This window comes from Crocuta crocuta, unplaced genomic scaffold, assembly GCF_008692635.1.
Source record: "Crocuta crocuta isolate KB4526 unplaced genomic scaffold, BGI_CrCroc_1.0 scaffold516, whole genome shotgun sequence".
NCBI lineage: Eukaryota > Metazoa > Chordata > Mammalia > Carnivora > Hyaenidae > Crocuta > Crocuta crocuta.
Genome location: NW_027529538.1, coordinates 939,329 through 964,947, shown reverse-complemented (window position 1 = coordinate 964,947; position 25,619 = coordinate 939,329). Strand labels below are relative to the sequence as shown.

Genomic DNA, 25,619 nt, shown 5'->3' with positions numbered 1-25,619 from the left:
AAATGGTGCTGTTCCATGGGCTCCAGAACTGGGTTTCCTTGGGAGAGTCTGTGGGAGCTCTCCTCTGCACAATCCCCTGATGTGGCTGATGTGAGTTTTGACCACTGCCCAAACTCAGCTTGTATTTGGAAGTACATCCCACAGCCTTGCAGGCTGGATTCTCTTGGTGCTGGCCAACCACGCTCTTGCCGAAGGAACCAGCTGTGTTTTATTGGGTCCGCCAAGCCCAAGGAAAACCCATGAATTCTTGCCTTCCCAAGCAGCAGGAACAAAGGCTGCCTGAATATTGCCTGTTCCTCTCCTACTTAACAGAATTCTCCAGAGCAGCAGGCACCTGTCTTGCTGTTCATGTGCACCCCAGCTCCAGGATGTGCCCCAAATTCCACATACAGCACTCAGCAACATGGCAGCCCCAATGGGCATAGGTGATTTCCTGTGGCATGAGTTTCTACATGGAGTGCGATGCTGCTCTCCCACTCTTGCTCACGATTCTAGTCTTCCTCCCTGTTTGGTTTTTGCTGCTGTTGTTGTAGCTTCAGGAGCTTAGCACTCCCAAGACAGGGGAACCCCTTCATCAGGGACAAGCACGGCAGTGTGGACACCGGCAGACTCGCAGGCTTTCTAAGCAGGAACGGAGAGGCTCCAGTTTCATTACTTCTGTTTTTCTCTGTGACATACGAGACTGTCTAGGAGAGGTGCAAGAGAAGATGGGAAGAGATCAATTTAAAAAGAAAGGAGATGTTTTAAAAAAGTTTTTTTTTGTAAAATGTATAAATATCGGGAAAGCAAGCTAATATGGGAGAACACATCCAATTATATAAATTGTTGACCATCTACTATATACAAAATACCACCCATCAGGGAGGGGGGCGTACAGCCCAAAGGATGACAAAGACAAATCTCAATTGCCCAACACTGTCTGTGGAGACGGGCTGGTCATTCATGCAATCATATACAGAATTCCTGAGATTTTTTGCTCAAATTATCCCAGACGATTCATTTTTGAAATTAGAAAGATAGAAAAGAACACAATGAGAACAATAAAATGGAGATCAAGTACTCCTTTCTAATTAGCACAATGTTCTTTTTCTTTCAATAATAATATGACTTCTTAGACGTTACTCTATATACATATGCAAATGCATATACATGTAATATACACACGTATAATTTATATATACACCTATATGTTTTTATGTGTTTGCATATGTTTATATTATACATACATATGCTTATATATGTATATTTATGTATGGTTCTCCTATGGTGCATTTAAAAATTAAAGCTTCCAATATGTGTTAAGTAGCCTATCACAAAGCTTAAACCCATAAGTTAAATGGATCTCAGGTAGATAACTGGAAGAAAAAACTCTAGTTTTTCAAGTCTAAGTGATCAGTTTTCAAATGACCCTTCCTTTCTACTGCCTCAGAGGTATTTACAGGACACATCGTGATCTCTTCCTAAATGCAACACATCACCTCTGCTATTTTTAAATCCCTAATTATCTTCAATTGCTCAGCCCACAGCTTGAAACATCTTTGGAAATGATCCCTTGGTGGGTCCAGCATATTCTATAAACAAGTAAATAAGGCCTTTGTTTTCATACTTCATGCGTGAGTTCCCATCACCTCTCTTTGGAGAACTAAAAACCACCTCATGTGCTATGAATGCACATGATAGTCAATATTTTCCTCACTTGCTTTACATTAACAATCAGCATGGCATATTTTCAAAGGGAGAAATATCTTATTTTCACACAGAGGGAAGGATATGCAGAACTTTGATGTTGCTTCTTAAGTGACAAGTACAACTGTTATAGAATCGCTCTTTGTTCCTGGTTGACTTCCTTTGGTGTGCAGGAAGAATTTTCTTTTGTGAGTCATCTAATATGCCTCACACATACTTTTCATTTGACATCTCATGTAAAAGGCTGTAATTCCCACTTTTCACAGAGGAATAATTTGTGCTTCCTCACAGTAGGTCAGCAGTTTCCTTCTAAACTTACCTGCCTACAGGTAAGCTTTCTCTTACGTTCGGCAGAGGCATCACCACAATTAACTGTGGTTTCTCTTTCTAAAACCATCTCTTGTATGTGTGTCCTGTCTCCAAATGGAAAAAGATAAAAATGAGAGAACCCATCTTCCCTTAAGCAATAGGTAATCAGAGTGGGTCAGTTGAAAGGAATGATATAACGTGTACCAGAATGAGCAAGTTGGGGGAGGGTGGGGTAAAAAGGCTGAGGAAACCTCAGCAAGAACATGGGCCCAGAAAGTATAAAAACATGTCTTGCTTCCTGGAGGCATGTAGGAAGAAAATGGCGCCCTGCCCTTCCACCATATGGCCTTGTTTTCCCACTCCCCACAGTGGGCTTTGAAGCTCAGGGCTGGTCAGTGGGCACTTTGTAAGGGAAGTTCCAGAGGAGAGTTATGGCAGCCTGGCTGCATTGGGTCAACTACCGCTGTGACATCCAGGTCTTCAAGGAGTCCCCAGAATCTATATTTAGGGAGTGAGTTCTAGTCAGGAGGTTATAGTAAAAAAAAAAAAAAAAAAGGAAAAAAAATCAAATGTTAAAATCTACCTCCAATGTTTTAGACCTTTATTCAACAGGTGGTTGGGGTTGGATAGCTGTATATATTTGTCAAAATTCACTGAATTTTATCATTTAAAAGAGTTCTTTATTATTTGTGCATTAGAACTCAATAAAAGTAATTTTAAAAGTAAAAAAAACCCTATTAGCTATAAAAAATAACAGATTTTACAGAAGATGCTTCAAATACAGAGCTATTTTATGACTTTTTTAAAGTTTATTTATTTATTTGAGAGAGCAAGAGTAAGAGAGCATAGAGCATGACACAGATCTCAATCTCGCAAACCCATTTGATTATGATCTGAACCAATATCAACAGTTGGACACTTAACTGACTCAGCTGCCCAGGTGCCCCTACTTTTTGCCTTTTTATTAAGATATGATTTTTCCTTTAGAACAGAAAAGAGTTACTTAAAATAATTATGACTGGAAAAAATGTACCCTATTCCTGATGTAACCTAGAGTAATACAATTACCTCTTCTGGTAATTAAAAAATTAATATTAAGAATTTTTTAAAAAGCAAAACTAAACCTGATTCTACTTTTGGTATCACCAGTGAAGTTAATTTCTGACTTTTTCTTTCCTCACCCCATAAAATAGGAATTAAATCTGTCTTATTAAGATCATGAGGTGGATGTGAACATGACAAGAAATAATAAGCTATGAAATGACTTTATAAAGTGACTCATTAATGTTTAAGTTTAAATTTGTAACCCACTGAATGATCTAATTAGTCTAAAAGTTCTTTTTTGTCTTGGACTAGATCTCATCAATATTGTGGCCTCCAGCAGCTATCCTAACACCGTGACCATACACAAGGTGCTCACTAAATATTTGTTGACTGTATAAGTTAAAGAAGTGTAATTGAGTACCATTTATTGCCAGGGGCTGTAGTAGGCACAAAAGGCAATATAGATATTCATTAAATGAAGATTCTATGTGGAAAAAATAATACATGTACACACACTTAATAAGGTAATTAGTCCTCAAAAAGGAATGTCACTTGAACAACAGCAAAAAAGCATTAGGATGGAAATAAATTGGACTTTCTTGGTTCTTAGGTAGAAACAGAATCTTTAGAGGAATAATGTAATGATATAAAAGCAAATGGGATTGAGTAGTCCAAAATGAAAATTGATCATAAAGACCAGAAGAACCATTCATTCAATACGAGTCAGAGATAAAGATCTCTCTCTTCTTCTTCTTCTTCTTCNCCACACATACACAGAAAACTTACTTTCTCTATATCTCTGAATAATACTGTGGTACATGGATAGGAAAAAGCACTTAACTGAAAACCTATTGATAAATTATTGATGTAAAAACTTTGATTCCCCAAGATCTTCAAATCTCATATAAATATTGTCAGTAGGATCTTTACAAATAAAACCTCTAGAAAAATTTACCTTTCATCTTCATTTAAAAATGCATCTTTTCATTTTCTTAGGGAAGAAGGAAGAAGGCTTTCTGGGACAGAAGAAACAATTGTCTTGTACCTTGTTTGTTAAAATGTTGAGAGCCCTGGAGAAGGGAGAGCCGAGGCCTGCCAGCTGTAGCTGAAGTCGTCCCTGTTCCCCAAGTTCAGTTCAATGAGAACATCGGATTGGGAGAATGGCTTCCTTGACATCATCAGTTGGGTTTCCAACAAGGAACTCATGTAGGTCTAGGGGCCACGGAACTGTGCTCCAGCTCACAGTAGCAAATTCCAAGAGTCCATAAGCTCCCTATTCGGTGACATTTCATATTCTTTTCATCGCCTTGCAAAAGAGTTTTAATCACTAAATATTCCTGTACCCAGACCAGTCACTCATTATGTCTGACATTTGGTGCAGCCAATTAAGTAGACCTATGCCCACTGGGGATTCCAGGGCTGAAATTACTTTTCAAAACATTTCATGAGGCTACTAGATCTTCTCAATCTTCATAAAGCTGGTCCACTTTTCTCACTAAAGATAATTTACCTGCCCCCCCAACTCTTTACTACTGAATACAATTCAAAGGGAGCCTTAGTTATGGCCTNCTATGCCCACTGGGGATTCCAGGGCTGAAATTACTTTTCAAAACATTTCATGAGGCTACTAGATCTTCTCAATCTTCATAAAGCTGGTCCACTTTTCTCACTAAAGATAATTTACCTGCCCCCCATCTCTTTACTACTGAATACAATTCAAAGGGAGCCTTAGTTATGGCTGCCTTTAAAAATACATAAAACTGTATAAAAGGTTGCACTATATCAATCAAAAATTCTCTCTATAAACCAGTGATAAGTTTATTCATTTATTCTGACTTCTTTCTATATAAACTAAGAAATATCCTTACTATCAAGATCTAGCAGCAATGTCCATGGTCAGCTGTGATATGAGCAAAACTTTCAGGTGGAGTATAAATGTTTGCATGCTGATTTTCTCACAATTGAGTGCAGAGGCAAAAAGTTTTATCACTGTTGGCCCAACAGACTGCCATCTGTGCTGAAAGCTATTTTATATTGGTCAGCATGTTGTGTTCCTGAGACAGCCTGTTTATGTCATCACAAATGTCAGGAATATCTCAGACAATTACTGAGTGACTAAACATGCATCCCAAGATGAAGGTACGTCATCTGGCCCATGGATCCACCTGCGTCATGGAAATCAATTTCCTTTGTCTTGTTCTTTAGCCATAGAAGACAGTTTGATGCTCTAGTGTTACTTCCTTGCCAGTAAAGAAACTAAATATAGAATATGACAGGTTGTTTTCAGAAGCAAACATGGGTTGTAAATTAGGGAGTGAAAGTATGCTTTCATATTTTACAAATATGCTAGAGTTGACACTGGCTTTCTGGGTCCCCATCAGGGACACTGGGCCTCATGTTCTACCTGGATACACCTACACATCCTCAGTAAACATAAAAGCCTGAGTTAAATGTTCTTCACTCAATGCTTAGACTAACAAGAGTTTCCACTAGAGCAAATTAGAGTGATTTTTCCAACTTCTATTCCCAAGTAACCCTGTAATTCATGGAGACTCTGACATTTTGTTTAAAAAAATTCTGGCATGATTAATCAGAGGACGTTTTAAAGTGTCAAGTGTGGTGATTTACAAGCACTATTCACCTAAAATCTCCTGTTCATCGCCTTCCTCCAACAAGAGACAGAATGGCAAAAACAAATGCTTATTGGCCATGTGATTACCTCTTGGGAGTAAGTTTAGTTTGGTTCAATGTTCATGAAGCTGAAAGTGTCACAAAATGAAATGTTTTTACAAATCAGCCTGGAAATCTTTCAAGAACAGAGTTTGGGCAAAGGTCTCTCACACTTCCAGGCTTGAGTGGGTTGGGAAGATCTGCAGAAGTTCATGAATCACATACAAGGACAGGGTATTATACTCTTCCTCCCTGGGGAGTCCAGGTTTCTTTACAGTGGACTGTGTGAATTTCAGAGTGGACAACATAGCCTTCTGTGTTGAGCCACTGAGAATAATACTCTCACTCAGGATTCTGTTTGAAGACTTGAACTATATAATAGAACATTTCATTAATTTCCTTTGAAGGGGAACCACTTAAAAGAACTTGAGGGAGTGACTATCATGATAATTTGGGGGAAGATTGGAGAATCAGGGTTGTGCTAAGTGTCCCCTGAGACTCTTGTTTTCTCCAGAGCTTTTTCGAGTCCATTCTTCTTGTGCTGGATATACTGACAGTAACTCCAGCCCATTCCTCTGCCTCAAAGAAAGTCTTGTAAACTCTACAGATCATCCTCCTGTCACTGACCACTCAGCTGTACTGTCTCATGTCACAGAAACAGCATTAGACATAAAGTGACTTATTTTCTTATCTCCATCATTTACCAGGTGACAGAAAGTAGGCATTTCACCTAACCACTCTGATACTCAGTTTTGTCATTCATTCCTTTGTTCCTTCATCTACTAAACACATATTCATTGATTGTCTACTCCAGGCCAGATACAGTGCTAGGTAGTTATAATGAAAAATAACCCTAAAAAGACTGAGATGGCCATCATCCATTTCTTCCCTCCCCATATGCTCAATCCCTTTTCCATTGCAAGCTGGAGTTGATTTCCCTTCTCCTTGAATCTAGGTAAGCTCTGTGACCAATCAAATACAATGGAATTCATATGACGCCAGATTCCAGGCTGGCTTTGAGAGACTGCAGGTTTCCACTTCCTGTGTCTTAGAACAGTAACTCGCAGAATCTGAGTTCACCATGCAAGAAACCCAACCATCCTTAGGCTGCCTTCCATGAAGAAGCCCAAAGCTAGCCATGTGAAGAACCAATGGGAAGAGGGATCTCGAGAGGGATGGGATGGGATGCAGGCTTGGTCAGCCTCTCACTATTCCAAACCCAGCACCCTACTGTAGGAAGTCTTGAAATGAGTCCAGTCTCACCTGACATTTAACTTCAGCTGTGTGAAGGGCCAAAGGGTCTATTTCCCAAGACAGCCCATCAATTCTCCAAACTACAGAGAATAGGAATAAATTGGTCTTCTAAGCAACTAAGCTTTAGGATGGTATTTACCACAATAGGTGATGGAATATGTTCTCACTGTCCTGGAGCTTGAAGTTTTGTGAAGACAGCAGAAGACTAAGCAAATGATCACAAAATGAATATAATGCTACATAGCAATGAATGTCATTGAGGGAATGTATATGGGATGTGGACATATAAGAGGGGAACAGGACCACGTTTGGGTAGGGAAAGCTTCCATGGGCAGTGATGTTTGTGTTGAAATCCGAAAAATAGATACTAAGATACTATGTAACTATGCAAAGAGAAGGGGATCTTACTTGCATAAGGACAGTGATCCATGCAAAAAGAGCAAACCATATGTGCAGTGGCCCTGAATGAGGGAGGACCATAGTGCATTCAGTGGGCAGGAAAGTGGCTAATGTGCTGAAAGGCAGTGAGTGGCAGATGATCAACTCATCAAGCAAGGATGGGCTGGTCACACCATACCTTATACAGGTTAAGAATGTTCATATTGAAACTGCAAGCATCTGAATTCTCTTAACTGGGAAAGTAATGAAATTAGTTTGGGCATTCATTGAAAGACATGCTTCCTCAACAGGGTTGCTGTATGCCTCAAGTGTTATAACATGTAGAAGCATTTTGAAAAGCCAAAAGCATTATTAAAATGGGAAACATTTTACTTGCATAAAGAGTCAGTCAGAGAAAGACATATATCATATGATTTCACTCATATTTGGAATTTAAGAAACAATACAGATGAACATAGGGGAAGGGAAGCAAAAATAAGATAAAAAGAGAGGGAGACAAACCATAAAAGACTCTTAAATACAGAGAACAAACGGAGGGTTGCTGGCAGGGTGTCAGATGGGAGAATCGGCTAAGTGGCTAATGGGAAGTAAGGAGGGCACTTGTTGGGATGAGCACTGGGTGTTATATGTAAGTGATGATTCACTAAATTCTATTCCTGAAACCATTATTACACTATATGTTAAGTAACTTGGATTTAAATTAAAAAATTAATTAATTAAAAAATGGGAAGCATTATGTTTAATTATTAGAAAAAATAATTATGACAAAGAGTTTTAGTGAGTTTGCAAAGAAAAAGCAAGATATTAGCATCCAGAGGGAAACACTACATTTTCAATAAATAGTAAAATGAAGGAAAAACTCAGTATTTGTCTACAAAATTAGAAGATCAGTACTCTAATGGAGTATTTGGTTAACATGTATTACAAAAATTAAAACAAACCCACAAGTAGAAACAATTTAATAATATTTTCTATTTGGTATGGTGTGATTGAAAGCAAAAGGAACTAGAAGTCAGACATTGTGACTTGTCATGTCAACAATTAGCCATGTGACCCTAGGCCAGTCTTTAAACTCCATAGACATCAGGTTCCCATCTGAAATGAAGAGATTATATTAATTGATCTCTTTCCAGTTCTATGATCCAAATTCCTGTAAAATCTTGGATTGTGAGTAGCTTGTTCTGCAAGTGTTCCACAAGACAAGGAAATATTTCTAATTAATTTTAACTTGATAAACAAGTGACGTCCAGCAATACGAGTAGTATGTGATGCTGAATGTAACATGATCATAAGTAAGCCAATGGTTCCTTTCTCTCTCTCTCTGGGTTTGTGGGTAATTGCCTCCTATGCTTGGATGCTCGGTCTCAGGCTGCCGTATTTGACAAAAATCAGTGATTTTTCAGAATGTGGGAAGGTGTTCACAACTGGTATCAGTGTATTTTTTGTCACTTCAAAGCCCTATGGACAGTCCTTTGCTTTTCCGTAACAAGAGGAACCTTAGGAATTCCTTGCTTCATTCTAGGTCAGGCTGCCTGCAGATATAGACCCTTTCCTCTGCCACCTTATTGCCAGTTACATTCAATACAGTATATGACAAGACTTTATTAACACTGTACTGTAGTCAACATACGTGTGAGTGTATACAATGGCTCACATGCAGGAAAAGGTTGGAAAGAAAGGCGGTAAGGAGATGATTATGGTGGAAGTTGAGAAGGAAATCATCAAGAAGTACGAACGAGGTACGCAAGTGGCCAAAATTGCAAGATTTTATAAGAAGTCTACATCTGCATCTCATCTGCAGAGGAGGAGTAGAAAAAGGTGGAGGAATCCCTTACTTCAAATGAGGTTAAGGAGATGTATAAAATGTGGGAAGCAGTGCACCACCCGAATAAGGCCGTAGCAGTGGGAGCGATGAATCTGTTTAATGACAATGCAATGTTACATTTACAAGAAATCCTCAAAACAAGGCAAAATCAAGTGTTATTGGATACGTTCCTTGTTAAAGTTGCACAAAAAGAAAAAACTCCATTGAGCCAACAGATAGCAGTGATTCCATTAGCGATAGTGAAAGTCGTCCTACACAACAACCCTCCTCTGTTGTCTCCCTCATATTAGCCACAAAGGTTTTCAAAGGTAAGTGTAGGTTAATGTGTTTACTTTTCTTTATATCTTATATTTCCTTTATTATTTTATATCACAGTATTTTAATCATTTTTATATGAATGTTTTGGGTTGTGGAACAAGTCATTTGAATTTCCATTATTTCTTATGGGGAAATTGACTTTGATATACAAGTGCTTTGGATTACAAGCATGTTTCAGGAACAAATTATGCTCACAAACCAAGGTTTTACTGTATATCTATTGTCTATAAAATTATTACATGTCTAAGAATGTACATATATATATAAGGAGAAAACTCTGCTATTTTTTAGAATTTCTGACAAATCTTAAGCCATAATTGTACATTCATGACACTCTTTGCACTAGTTTATCACTCATAAACTATGTTTCTTTCAAAGACTAACTGTTCCTAGCAAATTCACCAGGTCCTGTGTTCTTTAATTTTCTAGGAAACACACAAAAACAATTGATCACTCTGAGTGTTATCAGAATAAAATGTTAATACATTCTATAAAGAGCTGATTATTTCCATTGAAACTAACTCATTGTCACTTTGTGTGTTTAATTTAAAAACTAAAAAAACTTTAAAATAATTTATTATTTTACAGCTATTATATGAAATTCTCATACAAGCTATTTAGAGATCGTTTCCTGAAGGAAGATGAAAGTTATTAGGCTACATTATGTAGCTTAACATTTTGTATATTTATAATGTCCTAAATTGAGGTAGAATTTCAGGCTCATCCTGAAATTCATGAATTTCATCATTCAACCATCATGAGAATTTACTCGACCATGTATAAATAAGTAGAAATTAACTTCTGTAGCACCTTCTATGTCCAGATCTGCTAGCTAGATGATAGTGGGATACATGTGAATAATACTTGGTCTGTGTCTCAAGTAATTTGTAGTTCACTTAAAAAAGCAAAATACTCATGCAAATAAGTATATGGTAAATTTGGTGGTAATATACCGGGAGAAGGAAGTTGATTTCCCAACAAGATAGCATGGCAATGGTAGATTTCCAAAGCTCATTTCCCATATATGACCTCTGAGACATATTTTTGAGTGAAAGCAGATGAGATCTTTTAAGGAAGTTATCAAAGGAGATAAAACAATATATCAAGGTGGTTTTGAAAAATACGTTTTGTGTTCATACACATCTAAGTTAGTTTCCCCAGTTAATATCCCTGATAATAATAGCAGGTTATGTAAATATTCTATGCCTGGTTCCACATCTATAAAATGAGAATGTTATATCCCTTCCTCACTGAGTTATTGGGAGGTGGTTTGATAGAGAAAATATCTGCATCATAGTTATCACAATGCCCGGAACATAGTAAGTACTATATAAACATTACCTACCAGGTTGATAATGTTGGTAGACTTTCTACCTGATGAGAATGAACATATGCTAGTGTCTGCAAGCCCATTGCAACAACACACATGGGTGATCACTGTTCATATATCTTGGGCAATATGTGAAGAAGCATAATGTTCAATCAAACCCAAGGATACAGAGTACCTCTTGGAGGAGAATTTCACCTGTAAATTATGAAAAAGTGAAGATTGCATTCCACATCACCACTTCACTGATCTGGTAAAAGTTTTCTTCCACTAGTTGTAGAACTAGTCTCCCCTTCTCTGATACCTGGTATCATGAATTTCACTTATCTCCACTTAAACCTTTCCCTCAGACACCAAATTGAGAATAAGTATAAAGAATTGCTAACACATTCTAGAGCTACTTCCTCCAGAGAGTCCCAATGTGAAGGACTCCCACATTTTAAAANGACTGAAACAGGCTCCAGGCTCCGAGCTGGCAGTCAGCACAGAGCCCGACGCGGGGCTCGAACCCACGAACCACGAGATCAAGGACTCCCACATTTTAAAAGAAATGAGCAAATCTTTTGTAGGCACCAGCTATTGAGTGAATAAAGACTTTTCCATGCTGAAAAGGACACAAACTCTCTCCCAGATACTCTGAAAATTATCCCTATTTATCTATGGCTAAAGCCAATGTTATTTGGAGACATTTGTTTACACTATCTAAAAAGTTAACTGTCAATATGATATAAAGTATGGAGGCTATAAAAGCTAACTGATGTATAATAGATGTGAATCATGTCCAATTAATAAATATTCATTGGCAATGCTCTTGTCATTGCAAGGTGAGTTCTTAGTTCAGGGGGACATAATTATGCAAAGAGTACACGTTTCCAGTTTCTAAAAATAGTCTAAAAATAGAAATTCATGAACCTTCTGAGACTTTTGGCTTATTGCACATATTTTGTATCACAGCTTAGGTGAAGTACAAAAAACTGTACCACAGGGTACTTTATGTCACATTTGTCTGCTTTGTAATGAAACTAGATTCTCATAAAGCCTAATTTTTATACAACTGAGAACTATAGCCTCAAATGCCAGAAAGAAGGTATAAACAGGTATTATGCATGCTAAGTCATTGATCTCATGGGAAACAAATATCTGAGTGTATGTACATATGTGTGAATGCACACAGAGTTGTGTATACATGTGCACAAATTAGTGCTAACCTGACAGTTATACCAATAGATAAAAATATCCACCATTTATCTGTTGGGAGCCATTGTGAACTCACTAGTTGAGAAAACTCGTTGTGAGGTTAAGGCAACTTTGCATGGTCTCTTGCCATCAGATGATGACCAATACCCACCCCCACTCAATTGTTTCTGCTTGAGCACCGACCCCCAAGGCACGTTGTTGATCAGTATTCCAAGTGACTTATTCTGGCTTTGGTATGCTGACTGCACCTTGTGAAGGAACCTATTGTAGGAATTTCTTCTTTTGTAATTATGGGAGCAAACATTTGTGTCTCCTGAAAAACCTATTTTTCTTAATACTTCCCATTAGGCAGATTATTGACCCCTGCTCACAAAGAACTAACTTTGCCTTTGCTATGCTAAAAACATTGTCTTGTATTTGAATGATAAAGATACCTTCCTTCCCCATAGGATAAGCATCTAAATCACCTACATCAATCACTATTGATAAAGGTTATGCATGAGTCTTCTACAAAGCTATGTTCTAGGAAATTCTTACATATCAAAGAAATTTGTCATCAGAAATCATTGTCTAAGGCAAATGCCATTTCAGGGCCATCCCCCAAACACTTAATTATAAAATAAAGTTGAGATCCAGTCAGAGCAGAGATGCCTGCCTGGTGACCAGAAGGAATCTCGTGGCCTGCTCACCCCTCCCTCGCCGACACCGTCCATTCTTCAGGGACCCCTGGACATGCCGGAGCCCAACTCTGGCATTTGTCCATTCCCTAATTGATAACTGACACTAATATAAGCAGCTTTGCATATGTTCATTCTCCATTTTACAAACCCTCTTGAGGGGCAGATATGACCTAGAAATTAAGATAAGAAAAAATTAGGATAAGAGATATTAATAAACTACCCCCCACCAATCACATAGCTAATGAGTTGTATGTCTATGACTCAAACCCAGTGTCCCGGTGAGTCTGGCAGCTATGACAAGCACCATCAACTGAATGTCTTAAACAACAAACATTTATTTCTCATAGTTTTGGAAGTTGGGAAGTCCAAGATCAAGACACTGGCAGATCCTCTTCTTCGTTCACAGATGACCTCCTTCTCAGTATGTTCTCACATGGCAGGGGAGAGAATGAGAGAGAGAGAGAGAGAGCCCTTTGGGGTCTCTTCTTACAAGGGCACTAATCTCATTCATGAGGGCTATATGACCTAATTACCTCCCAAAGGCCCCAATTCCAAATACTATCACACTGGGGATTAGGGCTCCCAAACAGGAACTTGCGGGTAAGAGGAACACATTCAGTCCACCTAGGTTGGAGTAATTCCATAGAGTATCCCCTTCTCATTCTGCCATTTCTCTTCATCATTCCTCTCTTTTAACTTCTTTGATTAAAAAGAACAATTACATATTTTTTCATTTATAAAAACATACATTTTTCATACATTGCTTTATTATTTGATATCTTAATGGTAAGGTTTTACCTTGCTGTTGTTTGAAAAGGTCAGGTATGATTTCCTTGTGTCTAGAAACAATGTTAACATTGGTGTTAAGGATCTGCCTCACATTCCTGGTTAATTTTCAGTCCTTTGATTCTTATCGTTTAAGATCAATATGAAAGTCATTGGATGACACTTAGGTTTATTAAAGACAGAGCTAGAATGGTAATTATATGATGTCTCATCTCAAATAAAATACAAATTTCAAATATATCATTTTAAGGTATAAACATTTTTTTCTAGTGTGGTTTGTTTTGAGATACAATTGACATATAACATTGTCTTAGTTTTAGGTATACAACAAAATGATTGGATATATGTATACATTGCAAAATAATTATCGTCATATGTCTAGTTAACATCCACCACCCACCATGCATAGTTAATTTTGTGTGTCTGTGATGAGAACTTTTAAGATTTACTGTCTTAGCAACTTTCAAATACACAATAGAGCATCGTTAACTATCATCACCATGCTTTGTTTTCCTTACACTCATTACATCCCCAGATTTAATTATCTTAGTACTGGGAGATTCAATGTTTTGCTAGTTGCTATTTCTGAGGGAAGATTGAAAGGAGGACTAACTAAACTTTGAGTGCTGACAAATGAGAGCAAGTTAGCAATACTATCCAGTATCCTAATGATAGGAAAGCAAGGCAGGTCTGGGGTAAGAAAGAAGTAATGAATTACAAAGACTTCATGAGGAGTCATCATGGCATTTCACAGAGGCTGCCTGACCCATGAGGAACCATGTTTCTTGCGCACTTTGCTGCTGGCTTCACCTATGTCTGTCCTGGAGCCCGATTCACAGGGTGCTCTGTTTTCTTCTTCAATCCAAGCTGATTTTCACTCTTTCAGTCCAGGATACATACTTATCTTTCAATACTGATTATAATTGTTGAGATTATGGATCATTTCTACTTTATTGCCCTACACCTTTTGAAGCATATTCCATATTTTCTTCAATTCCATTTAAGATCAGAAAAAAATACAGAAATCTTTGTGAAGGAATAGTTACCCAGCAGTAACAAGCATAAAATCAATTTTCAATCACCACTTCAGAAAAATAACTGTGTTTACATTTATTAGGTCTTTGGGTCTCCTGTTTGCATTATTGAGTAATAAATTAACATTTTCAGTAATATTTGTGTAAACTAAATGATTCACATACTTCACTCAAAACAGTTTTCTAGATTTGTATTCTAGTTTCAGTCAAAAAATTCAAACTGGTGATAGAAAAGAGGAAAGAGTGAGAAACGCATACGGGATAATGCTTTGTTCATCAGCATAGAAGTGGTATGATTCCAGAACCATCATAGTGTATTTTCTCAGTAACCCCCACATGAAAGAGTTAGGAATAGCATCCCTGGCAATCCATCTCTTGCTACTCATGACAGTGCCTTATGCATTAGCAGCACTTTCCAAACCACAAGTGGCCGCAGCTACATTTGGGGGGATTCCAAGAAGAGCTATAGTCAAAGTTCCTTTCTGAAGGTGTTGAAAGAAAATGGCCCGAAGCAAATCTGTTTTCCGCATTGATGAGTCATAATCGATTTTAAATTCAATTTGGCCTGTTTAGGGCCAGCACACAACACTGAGCTGTCTAAGGTTTTTGGTGTGCCCGATGCGGAGCAGAATGAGGTTCCAATGGGAAGTTCCTCTCCTGTTATGCTTGGTGTCTGTAGGCAAACCACACCATGAGCTGCTTGATGCCACTGACACCATCACTGTTTTCACATGAACAAAAACTGAAAGACAGGACCCATTCTCCATTGTAGAGGAACGTTTTCCACGGCAGAGGAAAGCTAAAATTGCCCTCTTTTTGCCATGATAGGCCCTCACTTTCTTTTCTTTCCAGCTATTTTCTCAAAAGTTGGATGTATGAAATGAATTCTGATTGCAAAGCTTTCAGGAGTTAAATCAACGAAATGAATCTCAAAATACCCATTTAATTGGAAATTTGGCAGGAAAAGATAAGTCCCATTTCTTTAACTCCAAGTTTTAGGACCAGGGAATGTAAACTCACTGGGTTTTTTTGTTATAAAGTTCAGAGATGGACTCAGGTTTATTTTTTCCATAATATATTGTATTCTTCTTTGCACTTGCATGCATACCAACAATGAAAACTTCTTTAATACTAATATATTTTATTTTAAAAATTTGTATCAAGAGGTTTAATTATCATTTGGATTCCTGTGTTAAAACTATTTGCCTTTCCCATCTTCATAAGCACATGCTATGTTCTCTAACTGCTGAAGAATGTATACAGATGTCCCATTATTCTGAAATCTTGTACTCACTTTACATGTTTCAGAAACAACTCTTGATATCAGCCTTCCAGAAAAAACTATTATGATAATGTTTGGGATTCTAATTTTCACTTTTATGTCAATCTCCTGCATCTTCGTAAGAAGCATATTTAGAATTTGAATCCATTCTAGAACATTCTAATTCACAGTGGAAAAGCACCTTCAAGTATTTGCTACTTCTACTGTTGGTTTTGGTCTGTCTTACATTCTACTTACTTTGCATTCCTCCTAGAGGGAGTCTTACTTAGAGTATTATTTTCTCTCACCATTTTCTGTATCTTAAGGAATTCACATTGAGTTTGAGAAATTTTCAATCTTTATCAAATCAATTGTTTTGCGAAAGATATGATTTTTTAAAATTTTTAATGGTTTATTTATTTCTGAGAGAGACAGATGGCGTGAGTAGGGGAGGGTCAGAGAGAGAGGGAGACACAGAATCCAAAATGGGCTCCAGCCTCTGAGCTGTCAGCACAGAGCCCGACATGGGGCTCGAACCCACGAACTGCGAGATCATGACCTGAGCTGAAGTCGGGAGCTTAATCGACTGAGCCAACCAGGCGCCTCGCAAAAGATAAGAATTTTACACAGTAATTTCCCATTCCTTTCATGGATGACCTCAGACTCCTTTAGCTAGTAATAGCAGAAGGATTACTTGTACTAAGCCAATCTTCATGCTCATGCAACCAAATTCATATTTCCAATGGCACATTATCTTCTTTCACTATCTTGTGCCCTCACCAACAGTTTCAAAAAAATTTAAAATCCTAGAGAAGAAACTGTGAGTTTTTACTGAACCTATGCCCTTTATTTGAAACTATTCATTGAAACCCCAATTTTTTTTATTTGAAGTGAAACTAGCAGTGTTCATTATTTTATTTTTTTAATAACTGTATGAAGAATGTATTATTATCATGATACCCTTCTTAAACACGTGTCTATTATTTGAGAGTGCACAAGCAGAAGGGGCAGAGAGAGGGAGACAGAGGATCTGAAGCAGGCTCCACACTGACAGCAACAAGCCCAATGCGGGGATTTGAACTCATGAACCTGAGCCAAGGTCAGACATTCAACAGACCAAGCCACCCAGGCATCACTGTGTGTTCGCTATTTGAAAAGATATTGTCTCAGTTGCTAATTCACTGTCTTTCAGAACCACAGTTTGTTCTCCAATGTCTCCTTGGTTCATCTCTTTCTTTTCAGCCTGGTAGGGGGAGTCTCAACATCCCCCCACCCCCTTTTGTACAGAAGTCATTTCCTGTGCACCCATCCCCTTTGTTTGTCCCCTTCATCTTCCCAAGTCTAATGTGCCTGGCATCCTTGAACATTCCAGGTTCTCTTACAATTCTTGCCATTGCACATGCTGTTTCCTCTGACGAGAGTGTTTTCCACCACCCATCCTGTCCCCCAGTGTAATCACCTGGGAACATCCTACTCCAGGCCCCTTCCTCTGTCTCTTTCAAGTGGAATTCTTTGTTATCCACCCACCCCAGGTCCTTGTTTACACCCTGGTTTGAAGCCTGGGGCATCGTATTGTAATGCAGCTGCTTCTCTGGCTCTTCCCCCTTTAGCGTGAAGAGCAGCAGAGAACATGTGGCCTGAAGGACTCCATTCTGAGCTCCTGCCTGTGTCCACACTGTATTAGTCAGGGTTCTCCCGAGAAACAGAACCAGTCAGATGTGCATCTATAGAGAAAGAGATTTATTGTAAGGAATTGGTTCCTATGATTCTGGAGCCTGGCAAGACCAAAATCTGCAGGGTCCACCAGCAGGCTGGAAACCCAGAAAAAGCCAGTGGTGCAGTTCGAATCTGGAGTCTTCTTGCCAGGAAGAGGTCAGTCTTCTTTCTATTTCACTCTTCTACTGGTTGGATGAGGTCTATGTACGTTACGGATGGCAATCTGCTTTCCTCAGAATCCACTGATTTAAATGTTAATTTCGGGGCGCCTGGGTGGCTTAGTCGGTTAAGCGTCTGACTTCTGCTTAGGTCATGATCTCGCGGTTCGTGGGTTCGAGCCCCACGTCGGGCTCTGTGCTGACTGCCAGCTCAGAGCCTGGAGCCTATTTCAGAGTCTGTCTCTCCCTCTCTCTCTGACCCTCCCCTGCTCACGCTGTCTCTCTCTTTCTCTCCTAGAAGTAAATAAAAAAATAAAAATATTTTAAAAAAAAGTACACTCATGCACTTAAAAAAATGTTAATTTCATCCAAAAATACCCTCACAGAAGCATACGGAATAATGTTGACCACAATATCTGAGTATCATGGCTCAGGCAAGTTGGCACAGGAAATTGACCATCACACAGATCATGTGCCTCTGTGTATGCACACCCCTGGCATCTTTCTGTGTACCCTATGCTCCTCTTTTTTTTAAGTTTATTTATTTATTTTGAAAGAGAGAGAGAGAGAGGGAGAATGGGGTAGAGAGAGGGGGAGGTAGAGAGAATTCCAAGCAGGCTCCACACTGCCAGCTCAGAGTTTGACACCAGGTTCAAATTCATGAACCTGGAGATCATGACCTGAGCCAAAGTCAAGAGTCAGATGCTTAACTGACTAAGCTGCCCAGGTGTCCCCTGTTCTCCTCTTCTTATAAGGACACCAGTCAGATTGGATTAGGATAGACCTTAATGACCTTATTTAGCCTTAATGAACTCTTAAACAGTCTTATATCCAGCCACAGTGATCTGTAGATGGATAGAAACCATCTGACATGCTGAACAATGGCCACCAGGGGCTTTAATCATCCCATTTCCTATTGGGGAGACCTACATCTGAAGCAAGTGTAGACTCAAGAACATGGACATGAACTTGTTAAGTATTAATGTCCCTGCCACTTCCAGGAAATATCAAGATCACTTTCGTCTTTCTAGGCTGGGAATAATTTTCCTGCTGTAAAGGTGCTAATACTTTGCTATTTCCACAGGATCCAGAGAATGCCCAGAATGTGCCTTTAGCCACACTAAGTGCAAACCAGACCCAAATTAAGGAGGAAATAAGAGGCTATGTGAGAATAATATCATGCATCATTTAGAGTTGCACATAGTCTCATTCCAGAATTTGGCTTGAGTCATTCTCAAGAAGTCACATTAAGAAAACCTTCTATCTGCCATCTTTGGTCACATAGAGATGCTGGTACTGGCAAGACCCTGACTATGAGAAGCCAGATTCTTAACCAGTAAGAGAAACACCATGGAGACTTCACCTGCACCACCTCACATCACGGCACGCACGCACCTTCAAAAGAAGGTGTGCCTTTAGAAGTCTTATATCTACCTCATGTGCACATTGCCAAATGACCATCTAGACATGGTAAATCTTTAAGGATCAGCTCATTAGAGAACCTTGCACTTCAGGGAACTTCAAAGTCACTGACTCTAATTCCATCTACTTATACATGAATAAACAGGTGCCGGAAGAATTTAAGGAGAGGTTGCCCGATCGGTTCTTTAATTACTTTTCCTTTTTAAGTTTATTTATTTATTTTGAGAAAGAGAGAGAATGAATAGGGGAGGAACAGAGAGAGAGGGAGACAGAGAACCCCAACCAGGCTTCTCACTGTTAGCTCAGAGCCCAATTTGCAGCTTGAACTCCGAGCCATGAGATCTTGACCTGAGCCAAAACCAAAAGTCAGAGGCTTAACAGAGTCACCCAGGTGCCCCTTTAATTACCTTTTCTAATGCCACTAGGACACATTATAAAATATTTACCTCAAAATCCCCAGACTTTGTGTTTAGTTTTCTAGGGGGAAAAAAAAGAAAATTATGTATAAAATCAAATATGTTAATAGTATCGTCTTGGAGTATAGAATCAAAGAATTTTCTCTTTATTTTGTTTTACAAATATCTGTGAGTTCAAGAATAACTGGGTGGGGGGGTGGCAGGAATGCCTAGGTGGCTCAGTTGGTTAAGCATCTGACTTAGGCTAGGGTCATGATCTCACAGTTTGTGGGTTTGAGCCCTGGATTGGGCTCTGTGCTAACAGGTAGCTTAGAGCTTGGAGCCTGCTTGGGATTCTGTGTCTCCCTCTCTCTCTGACCCTCCCCTGCTCATGCTGTATCTCTCTCTCTCAGAAATAAATAAAAAAACATTTAAAAATTTTTTAAAAAAGAATGACTGGGGTGATGAGCAATTCTAAAACTTTATCAGGTAGTTCTTTGTGGGGGAGGTAAAAGGCAGCTAAGGGCAGAGGCTTATAGAAAAGAAATGCAGAGGGGCGCCTGGGTGGCTTAGCTGGTTAAGCGTCCGACTTTCGCTTAGGTCATGATCTCGCGGTTCATGGGTTCAAGCCCCGCATCGGGCTCTGTGCTGACTGCCAGCTCAGAGCCTAGAGCCCGTTTCAGTCTGTGACTCCCTCTCTCTCTGACCCTCCCCTGCTCATGCTGTCTCTCTCTCTCTCTCTCTGCTAGAAATAAATAAAACATTTAAAAAAAGAAAAGAAATGCAGAATGGCAGAATGCTGGGAGAGAGAATCAAAACAAGAGGAAGGAAATGGGAAGATCAAACAAGGCTTGTTCCCAACTCACCCTAGGTTGATGGGAAGGAGATTATGACAATGATAATGATATGCTGTAAATATTCATAAAGTAGTTAAACAATCAAAACTTTCTCTGTGAGCAGAAAAACAGTCACAGCTTATTCCTCAAGTAACCTCAACCTTTCTGTTGCCCTTTATTCATACAAAATTACTTATTCCTAATACAGATCAATTGTTCCTGGTCAGGCTCTTCCCCTACAAGGAGCTTCAGAGAGGAAGAGAAATTGCAAACAGGCTTTGTGGGGTTTTGAGGAAAATCATGGCAGTTGGGAAGCTCCCTGCTGGGGAAGGACAGAAACTCGAAGTATAGATTGTGAAGAGGTAGTGGAAGGGTTTAAAGAATGCTCCTCTCTGCTCCTACTTGGAAAAAAGATGATCTCTACTAATAACCATTACTGTAGTTAGTAATTGTTGAGCCTGTAGTATATGTCAGGCACTGTGGGGAAACTCCATGTGATATCTCATTGAATCTTCACAGAACTCCTGTGAAGCAGCCACAGGGAAATTAAGACCCATGTCAAAGGGTTGGCAATGGAAAACAGTGACTGAGAAAAGGAAAGAAAGAGAAGAGGCTTGTTATAGCTGAAATCACATAATCAGCTGGTTTGAGAAAAGGGTTCCATGAACATCATAAAGAAGAAAGAACACTCCATTTTCTACTAAACAAAGGATTCACAAGCAATGAGGGTTGTGCAATCCTGCTACCCGGTGACTGGGAAGAGGCATTTCATGGAAATCTATAACCTTGAGAGATATTTAGGTGGCATTCTCAGACCTGTCATGAAATGTCAAGTTGTCCTACCAACCCAATGCAACGGTAACAACTTGTTATGTATTAAGCTGATGTTCTTCTTGTCCCTTTTTTTACCCCAGTTTCTGCCATACAAGAGCTCTTCTTTCTTTGTTATTAAGGTCAAGTTACTTTCTGAAGTCTGATTCATTAGTTTTTGTGTCTTTGATTCTTTGGGGGGGGGTTGGAAAACATACATTTTTTTTTTTTATAAATTATTCAGACTTATTTGAGTTGTTAGATGGACATAAGCATTGTTTTGTAATTTGCTTCATCAGAAGCAGAAACATTTTCCCCCCTCCTATTATTTTATGATTCAATTACTATATATATTAGTATTTACAAAGTTTCTTTCTTTAGGTGGTGTTATTATTTTTGCTCTATTTCAAATGTCTAGGAAGTGGATTTAGGAAAGTTCCTTCCTTCCTTCCTTCCTTCCTTCCTTCCTTTTTTCCTTCCTTCCTTCCTTCCTTCCNCTTGAGAGATATTTAGGTGGCATTCTCAGACCTGTCATGAAATGTCAAGTTGTCCTACCAACCCAATGCAACGGTAACAACTTGTTATGTATTAAGCTGATGTTCTTCTTGTCCCTTTTTTTACCCCAGTTTCTGCCATACAAGAGCTCTTCTTTCTTTGTTATTAAGGTCAAGTTACTTTCTGAAGTCTGATTCATTAGTTTTTGTGTCTTTGATTCTTTGGGGGGGGGTTGGAAAACATACATTTTTTTTTTTTATAAATTATTCAGACTTATTTGAGTTGTTAGATGGACATAAGCATTGTTTTGTAATTTGCTTCATCAGAAGCAGAAACATTTTCCCCCCTCCTATTATTTTATGATTCAATTACTATATATATTAGTATTTACAAAGTTTCTTTCTTTAGGTGGTGTTATTATTTTTGCTCTATTTCAAATGTCTAGGAAGTGGATTTAGGAAAGTTCCTTCCTTCCTTCCTTCCTTCCTTCCTTCCTTTTTTCCTTCCTTCCTTCCTTCCTTCCTTCCTTCCTTCCTTCCTTCCTTCCTTCCTTCCTTCCTTTCTCTAGTGGATATATTTGTATTTAAACTGTACTGTACTGTCTTAATCTCCTACTTTCTTCCATAATCTTTTACTATATGATTTGTCCATTTTATGGATTTGTCCATTTGTCCATTTTAACTAGTGTGCTTTGACCCCCACAGGTTAACTATCAAACTGTCTATAATTTTTTTAAAATTTAAGTTATTTAACATACAGTGTAGTATTGGCTTCAGGAGCAGAATCCAGTGATTGATCACTTAGACATGGTCATCCCAACAAGTGCCCTCCTTATTGCCCATCACCTATTTAAGCCACCCCCCAATTCACCTCCCCCCTCAGGAATTCTCAGATTGTTCTTCATATTTAAGAGTCTCTTATGGTTTGCCTCCCTCTCTGCTTTTCTCTTATTTTTCCTTCCCTTCCCCTACGTTTATCTGTTATGTTTTACTTCCCGCTTCATGTAACTTTTTACCCCTATTCTTTACTTGCATTCATTCCACTTCTTCAGAACACAGAATGTTTATTTGGCTTTTTCCTACCACATTGGCATCCTTATTCTAGTCAGAATTGTACAACTGAATGCGTTCAGTGCTCACCACCAACCGTTTTTTGCTGAAAAATTTTCCAGTTATCTCTTAGTATGATGAAACTCATCATATAGTAGAATCCTTGGGAAAGGTTGGGGTGTTTCATATTCCCTGAGTTATTGTGTATTCAAAACTGCTCCTCTGTGGCCTCAATACTTAAAATACAGCTTGGTTGGGAAGTACATTTTTGGTCCATGCTCTCTTTCCTTGTGTTTCTTGAAAATGCTGTGTTACTGTCCCTTTGCTCTATAGTCAATTCTTAACAAGTTGAGTGCCAGCCTAATTTCCTGACATTTATAAATTGTTCCCCCCACCCCCCCGAGACTCTGGGATTGTTTTTCTTAATCCTTGAAGACTAACAGTTTTGCTATGAAAAGTCCAAGAGTCTATTGCCAAGCCAATTTTCTCAAATGAACTCTTTCAATAACCTATTTTCAAAAATGTTTTATTGGATTATAGTTTTGAACATTGGGTATGATGGATTTTTTTTTATTTATTTGCTTACTTTTCTTCTTCAAAGACACTGATGTGTATGTTGGAATTTCTTTTCCAGGCTTCCTTCATAACCTCTTTTTCTCTGACTTCTTAGTCCCTCTTTTCTCTAGTTTTCATTCTCCTGACTTTTTTCCTACCTTTCCTCAATTTGCCTCATTACATTTTTCTTGGAATCTATTTTCCTTTGTGTCTAGTACTTCTGAGATAGTCTGTTTTCTCATATTCCTTTGTGAGGGTCTTCCCTACCACTGCCCTAAGAACACTTTGAAACAAGGGAAATGTATAAGAAGGTAGTCTGACGCAAAGAAATAGAAGACCTTCAAAAGACACCCTTACTCTCGCAATTTGTGTCCAAAATATGACATGAACACATTACTAACACCTCTGTAAGGAGGTGTAAAGGCCCATCAGGTGAGGCTTCTCAAAGCCTAAGATTTACTGGCACCACAGTTATGCCCCCTCTGGTGACAACTGGATATGAACTACATACAAAATGTTTCGCATACAATATCCCATTTGATAATTTTATTAAATGCTGACAGAGTAATTCTTTAGGAAAAGTAGTGTTTTAATGCCTATTTGATGATGAAATGAGAAAAATAAGGCTACAAGTGGAAAATTCTTTCCTTCTTAAGTTTTTATTTTTATTTTCAGAGAGAGAGAGAGAGGGAGAGAGCACAGGGGAGGGGCAGAGAAAGAGAGAACCCCAAGCAGGCTCTGTGCTGATGCAGGGCTCAATCCCATAAACCATGAGATCATGACCTGAGCTGAAATCAAGTTGGTTGCTTAACCAACTGAGCCACCCAGGTGCCCCTACATGTAGAAAATTCTGGATTAGAATGTAGTGCCCTATCACTGGAGAGTCTGTGTGCTTTCAGCCACTCATTTTTTAGCCTGTCTGAATTACACACTAAGCACCCCCAGCTATACCCACTTGCACCTCATTCTTTTTTTTCCTCCCAATTTTCTTCTAACTTCTACCTCCTCTCCATCAATTTCTTTTTTTTTTAAAATCCTTTCTAGATGCACGCATTGGTCTACTTTTTTGAGTATCTGATCCTAGTTCAGTTTCCTGCTTATTCATCTTGTTGTAATTCCTTGAAACAAGAAATATGCAGGGCCTTTTCTACCTTCACAGCCTTCATCGCCATCTTAGGTGTGCCCAGCACACTCACCCCAGAGTTGAAGAAATGATGACACTAACCTGGGCACTATCAACAATTTGACATCTCTTCCCCTCCTGAACTTTCTTGCTCACAAATATGAAGGATAAAGAAAAGAGGGGCACATGAGTGGTTCAGATTGTTAAACGTCTGACTCTTGGTTTCCACTCAGGTCATGATCTCACAGTTTGTGAGTTCAAGCTCCGAGTGGAGACTACTTGGGATTTTCTCTCTCTCTCTCTCTCTCTCATTCTCTCTCCCTCCCCACCCCCTGAAAATAAATAAATAAACTTAAAAAAAAAAGAAATTAAAAAATTAGATAAAGAGAGAGAGGGTGGGGCTCAAGGATGACCATTATGTTGTTATCTTGAACTACTGGCTAACTGTGGTATTGTTTTCTGAGAGGTAGAAAATTGGGAAAAGGCAACTGTTTGTGGTTTGGGAATCTTTAGTGACAAAAGCCTTCCCGTTAAAATGGAAACATCAAAAAGGGAACTAAAATTTAAGACTGGTAATTCACAAGAATGAACAGAGAGCAAGATTTAATTTCATGCTTATTGGATGAAAAAAATCAAGCGTTGAATTCTAATGCCTTAAATAATCCTAGCAACTTAATTTTTTTCACCTGAGAGAATATGGCAAAAGAGTTTTAATAATATGACTTCTAACAATATATGTATTTGTATATACAGACATTTATTTGATCACAGTTTGTTTTGGTATGTTTGTTTGTCTGCCTTCAAACTAGGACAGAAGCTCCATAGGGAAATGAATCATGACTTCCTTGTTCACTGATGTATCCATGGCACCAAGTACAATGTATTTGCACATATTGGACACCAATTAACTCATATTGAATAAGAGAATAAAACCATCACTTCAGCTATCAAGTGTTATAAGGAAGATAAAATATTTATCAAAAGTGGATTGGATTCTGGCTTATTTTAATATTGATATCAGTAAGTCTTTTTATTACTGAAATTAACATTTAAATTAAAAAGTGTATTCCCAGCAATGAAGCTATCATTCTTTTCTATGGCTCCCTTTCCACTTACATACAAACGTGCAGTAGGACAGGCTGCTGCATTACTTGGTGGCTATAGTAATTTTAAAAGTCCCTGTTTCATTGCATATGGCTCCAGCTTTCATCTGTTGAAAAGTGTGGCAAAGTAACATGCTTATAGATGTGGGAAACAACAAGACAGCAGA

The 25,619-nt window shown here is 38.6% G+C and overlaps 1 long non-coding RNA gene across 1 annotated transcript; it reads left to right on the top strand.

Moving 5' to 3' along the window:
* The first annotated feature begins 21,636 nt into the window (after positions 1-21,636).
* On the top strand, positions 21,637-25,337 carry LOC144229309 (uncharacterized). The gene is made up of 2 exons (XR_013334448.1): positions 21,637-21,697; positions 25,159-25,337. It is a non-coding gene; the product is annotated as an uncharacterized LOC144229309 (long non-coding RNA).
* The last annotated feature ends 282 nt before the right edge of the window (positions 25,338-25,619 follow it).